The sequence below is a fragment of the Microtus oregoni genome, unplaced genomic scaffold (assembly GCF_018167655.1).
Source record: "Microtus oregoni isolate MIOR12 unplaced genomic scaffold, Mior012 000067F_010, whole genome shotgun sequence".
NCBI classification, from domain to species: Eukaryota; Metazoa; Chordata; class Mammalia; order Rodentia; family Cricetidae; genus Microtus; species Microtus oregoni.
This window is the reverse complement of record NW_024543963.1, coordinates 47,391-53,560: the sequence shown is the minus strand read 5'-3', so window position 1 is coordinate 53,560 and position 6,170 is coordinate 47,391. Positions and strand designations below refer to the sequence as shown.

Genomic DNA, 6,170 nt, shown 5'->3' with positions numbered 1-6,170 from the left:
ACAGCCATCCTTTCCTTATATTGAGTGCATCGCCCACAAGGGAGAATTATGGTAATCTTTGTCTTGACCCCCCCACGGGAAAACTACAAAGGTGGCCCCATTCTTCCCGCCATCTGTACAAACAGTGAATGCTTGGGGCAGGGGCCTAGAAGAAAAGACTAAGGGCACTCTCTGTAATGGTAAAAATAAAATGAGTGGCTGCAGTGGCAGAAATGCTGCAGGTCCCCAAGCAGCGACAGTGGATAGCCAGTCCCGAGAGCAGCCAGTCCTAGGCAGGGACAGCACAGTTCCCTGAGTGGCCACGAGCCACATGGTGGGTGAGAGACCTCAATGGGGCAGCCAGTCTCACAAGGAGAGACAGACAGATGGACATGCCACAAGACCATGCTACAGGCCTCCAAAGGTGGCTGGTCCTGGGCAGGGAGCCATGCGGTGGGCGAGAGACAGAGACATGGATAGGCACACCATGCAGAGTGAGGTTGGATACTTATTTAGTGGGTTGTGGAGGGGAAAGGGGAGAAGGGGAGGAGAGCAGAGAGGCAAAGACAGAGACACAGAGAGAGAAAGGAGAGACAGAAGCTGCCTCTTCAAAAGGGAGATGGAAAAAGGAGAGACTCAGGCTGCAAGCAAGAAGGAAGATCTGGAGAGGGAGTGGGCAGGGCTTGTGTCTTACAGGGACAGGACAGATCATTACACTCTCCAACGTAGTTCTTGATATAGCTTCACTAACTGGGACACCCCAAAGTGGGTGTTCAGGGTCCCCAGAAATCCTTCCAGGGTGAGGCCCAATTGAGAACAATGTCTGACCACCCCATTCTACATTCTTAGTTTTGAATAGAATTATTAATTTAGAGGGTTCTTTTCCATAATGTCTGAGGGAAGTGTCCCTGATTTTTATGATCAGATCAGCTATTTGATCGACTAGAGAGTACACTCTGGGAGTGCCCCTCAGTGTGGTGTGTACCCATTCTAGTGGTTGTAACTGCTGTACAAGGGCAGCCAGCATGGTATTTTTTCCCTAATAATATCTAGACTTGGGTTGGAATGTTAGGATTATATCTCACCAAAGAAGCCTGATGGAGCTCATTGAGGAATTCAGTGAGTCCCTGGTGGTCCAATGATCTCATAAGGTTGCCTCCCTTTTAGGAGATCATATAACACATCTAGTCCCCCAGTCTCTACAGGCAACCAGGGCCTTACCCAGTTCATTTCCCCCAGCATCTTTTTAACCCTGATAAAGTGAGAGGTTCAGGCAGGATTAATTGGGGTTCATTCACTTTGGCTTGAGTGTTAATTGGGATCCCAATATATGGAATAGGGGTACCTCTTGTATTTTGTAGGGGCTATTTTAAAGCTATGCTGTTGGAAGATATCAACAATAGAGGTTACCCAGGGAGCTAGCTCTGATTTCTCAAAATGCCCAATGATTAGATCATCTATATAAATATATAGTAAGTATTTTCTTTGTCAAAATAAGGAGAGGGGGTACTATACAAATATTGTTGGCAAAATGCCAGACTATTGGCCATCCCCTGTGGGAGAATAGCCCATTTATTTCTCTTGTCAGGTCGAGAGGAGTTAACTGTAGGAACTTTTCACATCTTCCTCATGACGAGGAATTGAGAAGAAGCAGTCATTTAGATCAATTACAGTGAGGTGAAGTTGGGAGGGGATTGTTGGGGCCCAAGATAATGCCCTTAAAGGGGTCCCTACTAGCTCCATATGAGCATTAACTGCTCATAGGTCCTGTAACAATCTCCAGGTCCCATTAAGCTTACATATCACAAACACAGGGCTGTTCCAGGGGCTCATTGAGGGCCTTATCCATCCTTCTTTAAGTTCAGGAAATGGCCACTGCTCCACCCATACCGGCTTTGCAGGTGCCCATCTAATGGGGGGGGGCTCTAGGAGCGGTGGCCTCTATTTTGGGGGATGAATCCAGGTGTCAGGGGTCTGCCTGATAACATCTTGATCAGTTTTATCATCATAGAAGGCTAGGTGGTCAGTTGTAATAACAGCATTAATTTGTTCTAACAAATCTTGTCCCAGGAGATCAGAGGCCTGATCTTTCCTTCATCTCCCTCTTGGCCCACCCAAGTGTATATTCATTTCCTCCTAGCAAGGATGGAACCCCCTTATTTGTCCCAAACCCCTCTCCCATTTTATCCTTTCCACAGTGGCTGGGGACATAAGGAGGCAGCCACTCCTCGTCACAGACAATATCTACTTTCCTTTTTGTCTTTGCCTCTGCCTGCTGTATTCCTTCCCCCTGGGACCACTCTTCAGTAAATTGCCCCCATTTTTTAAATCTTCCCCCTCGTCTGTCTCCTTTTCTCCCATTTTTTGGATTCTTCAGCCCTCTCCAGGTCTCTGACCTTTTCCTTACCTGCTGTTGGGGGAGGCAGAGCAGTGGGGTGAAAACATGCCTTAAGGCCTCTCTCCTATGGCTATCTTGCAGGCTCCAGAGCCTTACTTTCTGGAAGTTTAGGGCCCCTGTCTGAAGACAGACAAGTTCTATTATCATTGTTTAAATTGTTGCCAGTTGCGCCACTGTCACCTTCCAGATAAACTGGGAGCTTGGCTCTGACATAGGCCAAGTGTGAACTGTGTGTCAGATCTGCTGCAGAGGCAGTGGCCTTGCTCTTCAGTCACCTGGATCTGCAGTATTCTTGCGTTACCCTAGGGATTCCAAGTCTCTTTATTTGGGGTAGTCCTCTGGTGCTATACACTGAAGTGCATGTGGCACTGGGTGTTCCACATGGCCTGCTGGGGACTTATTGGGAGATGTTGGGAAGCTGAGGGCAATGCATGTCACTGAAGCATAAGGTGCATGTTTGTAGGTACATAGTGCTGATGCAGGCAGAGGGAGCAAGGAGATATTCCCAGACTATAGATAGTATTAAGCATACTGTGCCCATGGCACTAGCCTAGAGCTATTTTTCTCAATTACGTTTATGGTTTTAGGTTATGGTTGACCACAGGAGAAATAAACCAGAAACTGTTCATTTGTTTTATGCCCAGCTTGGTTCAATGTAGTCCAGAGTCATTGCAGATCACATGGAACTGCCAAACAGTCACCTCACCTGGTGTGTCATTCCCTCATCACTCCCTGGCAAATGTCCACATGCAAGGCCAAGTGCAGCTCTATGAGAAGGCTCGTCCATGGTGGGGGTTTCAGGTAGCAAGAAGCCAAGTGGCATCTGCATCCTCATCCTTTTCCTCTCCCTGCATCTAGTCCAACTGACTTCAGTTTCAGCTGTAGGCACAAAGTTGGCAGCCCCTTCCAGCAGCTACAATCCCATGACAAATCAATTGTCATCCAGATATAGAACTCTGATTTTGACTAATAAACCATAAGTGGCATACCATTCCCCTAGGGCACCTTTCTGGCACAGGGATTGCATGTTTTTGGCTCCCAAGGAATTTGCTGCCCATTTCTGCCTGGCCCCTGGCTTGACAAGGAGCGCCTGGTTCCCCTGCTCTTTTTTTTGTTCTGCCCTGGGGGCGCTCGAGAGCTGACTCCTTCGCTTAACCTTTCAGGGATGACTCAGACCACATTCTCTTTAACCTCCCAAATGGGTGAGAAAGGCCTCGGTCTATGTCTAGGTCACAGTTAAAGGAACAGTCAGAATTGCTGAGCCTGAGCAAGGTGTCTGATATCCCTGCCCACTAGTCACTTCTAGCCAGAGTTAGGAACACTGAGACATCCCCTTATTTGCACTGTCTTCAGCAACCTCCTGGGGCACCTATCAGCTGAGGACTGGTTCCCAGTGTGACTATTGCCCTTATGTCAGACATATCCTGAATCCATATTGTGACATTTTACTGACACAATCGCTATGACCCTCACAGTGGATATGATCCCAGAAGAGGTCAGGGCTCATCTTGCCCACTGATGAGCCCTTAGATAGGGTAAGCTTCCCAACCTAGACCAGTCTTCAAGATGGGGCCACAAGTACCCTGTTGCCAGGACCAGCACCTTTTGTATGATCTAACTTGGTTTGGGGACAGATGGAGCCAAGGACATGCCATGCTCATGGCCTATAATGTTATCTGCCTGCAAAAGATACCAACTTTAGAAAGGAAATTCCTTCAAGGTCTTGGGTTATTTTCCTTTTCATTTAAATAGAAAAATGATGGGCTGGCCTTGCTTCAAAGGCAACTTCAAAGAGGAAAAAAATGCTATCGAAAAGTGCTACAACTCCAAACCACAAATTAGCAGTGACCTAGCCAAGTCGTGATAAGCATGGACAAAGCAGGGGTGACCTGAGCCAACAATGGCTTCTCAGAACCGGAGCAGAAATCATTGCTCCAGAATTAAGGGTCACAGTCCCCAAAGTCACAGAAAAATGGAAAGCAAATCTTGAATTAGATTAATGAAATTGAAGGCTACAGGTCACAGGAGTAGCAGAACATCCCAAGGCAGATGTTATAAAAGTGAAAGATGATTTGAAGACACTGGTAGAAATGAGGTACCACAAACCAGCATAGGATTTATACATAAAACAGTAATCATAACTACAAAAATAATGAGGATTAGTGATGTTGAATAATTTTTTCTTAAACTTGTTGGCCACTTGATAATTTTCATTTGAGGATGGTAATTCAGATCACTTGCCAGCCATTAAATTGTTTTATGGTGTTGAGTTTCTTTTATATCTTACATGCAAGCTTTTGGTTTATTTAGAATCAGTGTGTGTACAGGGTGAGGAGTAGGGGTATAATTTCATTCTTCTACACATGGATACCCAGTTTTCCAATATCATTGATTAGACACTGTCCTTTCTTCAAAGTATGTTCTTGTTGCTTTTGTAAAAAAAATAACATAGCTAAAAATACATGCATTTATTTAGGGGTTCTCTTTTTGTTCTATTAGTCTATGAGCTCTCAATAGATCATAGTTAGAATGTATATTATAAAAATACAAAATCTGATGCGGATGGGGAGCAAGGGAAACTCTCAATCTATGTTTGTAGGTATGTAAATTATATAGCTGGTAGAGAAAGCAGCAGGGGGGTTCCTTAAACATCTACAAATAGAACGATCATGTGATACATTCATCCCACTACTGGGACGATATCCAAAGAAAAGGTACCTGCACTCACATGTTTATTGCAACATTATTCACAATAGCAAAGATACAGAATAAACTGAAGTACACATGGATGGATTAATGATGTGATAGCCAGCCTTATATTTCTATAACAAAATATTGGATATAATCATCTTAAAATGAGGACAGGCTTATTTCTTCTTACATTATTGGAGACTTTTTAGTCATGATTTGATTGGCCTTGTTGCTTTTTGGCCCATGGTGAGGCACTACATCATGCTGGAGAAAAATGCATGGTAGAGCAAGCTGCTCATGGTGCCAGGAAGCAAGGAAGATGTGCGGCATCCCACAGTGCTCTGTGCATCTATCTAGTTTGTCATTCATGTTTAAAAACAGCAATACAATCTCTTCCTCGTTAGTATAGTGGTGAGTATCCCCGCCTGTCACGCGGGAGACCGGGGTTCGATTCCCCGATGGGGAGAGCATTGTCACCTAGCCGGGCGGTGGTGGCGCACGCCTTTAATCCCAGCACTTGGGAGGCAGAGGCAGGCGGATCTCTGTGAGTTCGAGGCCAGCCTGGTCTACAAGAGCTAGTTCCAGGACAGGAACCAAAAGCTACGGAGAAACCCTGTCTCAAAAAATCAAAAAAAAAAAAAAACAGCAATACAAATTAGCAAAGGAACAAATTCTAGCCAAGTGAAAGAAATATCAGAGTAAAGAACTCAGAAATGGGAGAGTCACAGACACAGTGTTTGCCTGCTGAACTAATATTCAACAACAGGGTAATCATATGCTGACTGGTACTATAGGGCAGAGTGCAAGTGTCAAATGCCATGGAAATATAATGTAACAAAAGCCATAGGTTGAGAACTTATGCTATGGAAAAGAAGTGTATGTAGGATTTTTTTTTCACCTGTCATTCAAGACGTTTTTACTCATTGTTCCAGAACATGCAAGTAAGCATAATATTCCAAACTGTTTAACATTTACATAGTTTTATTCCTTACCTTTTAGGAACAAATACTTCTTGTAGGTCAACAATTATTTCCGTTGTGTTTAAGTTTCTTTCTGTTTACAAATGAATGAGTATAACATTTTCAAATAGACACAGTACATG

The 6,170-nt window shown here is 44.5% G+C and overlaps 1 non-coding gene across 1 annotated transcript; it reads left to right on the top strand.

Annotated features, from left to right (window-relative positions):
* Positions 1-5,462: 5,462 nt before the first annotated feature.
* Trnad-guc lies at positions 5,463-5,534 on the top strand. The gene has a single exon. It is a non-coding gene; the product is annotated as a tRNA-Asp (tRNA).
* The last annotated feature ends 636 nt before the right edge of the window (positions 5,535-6,170 follow it).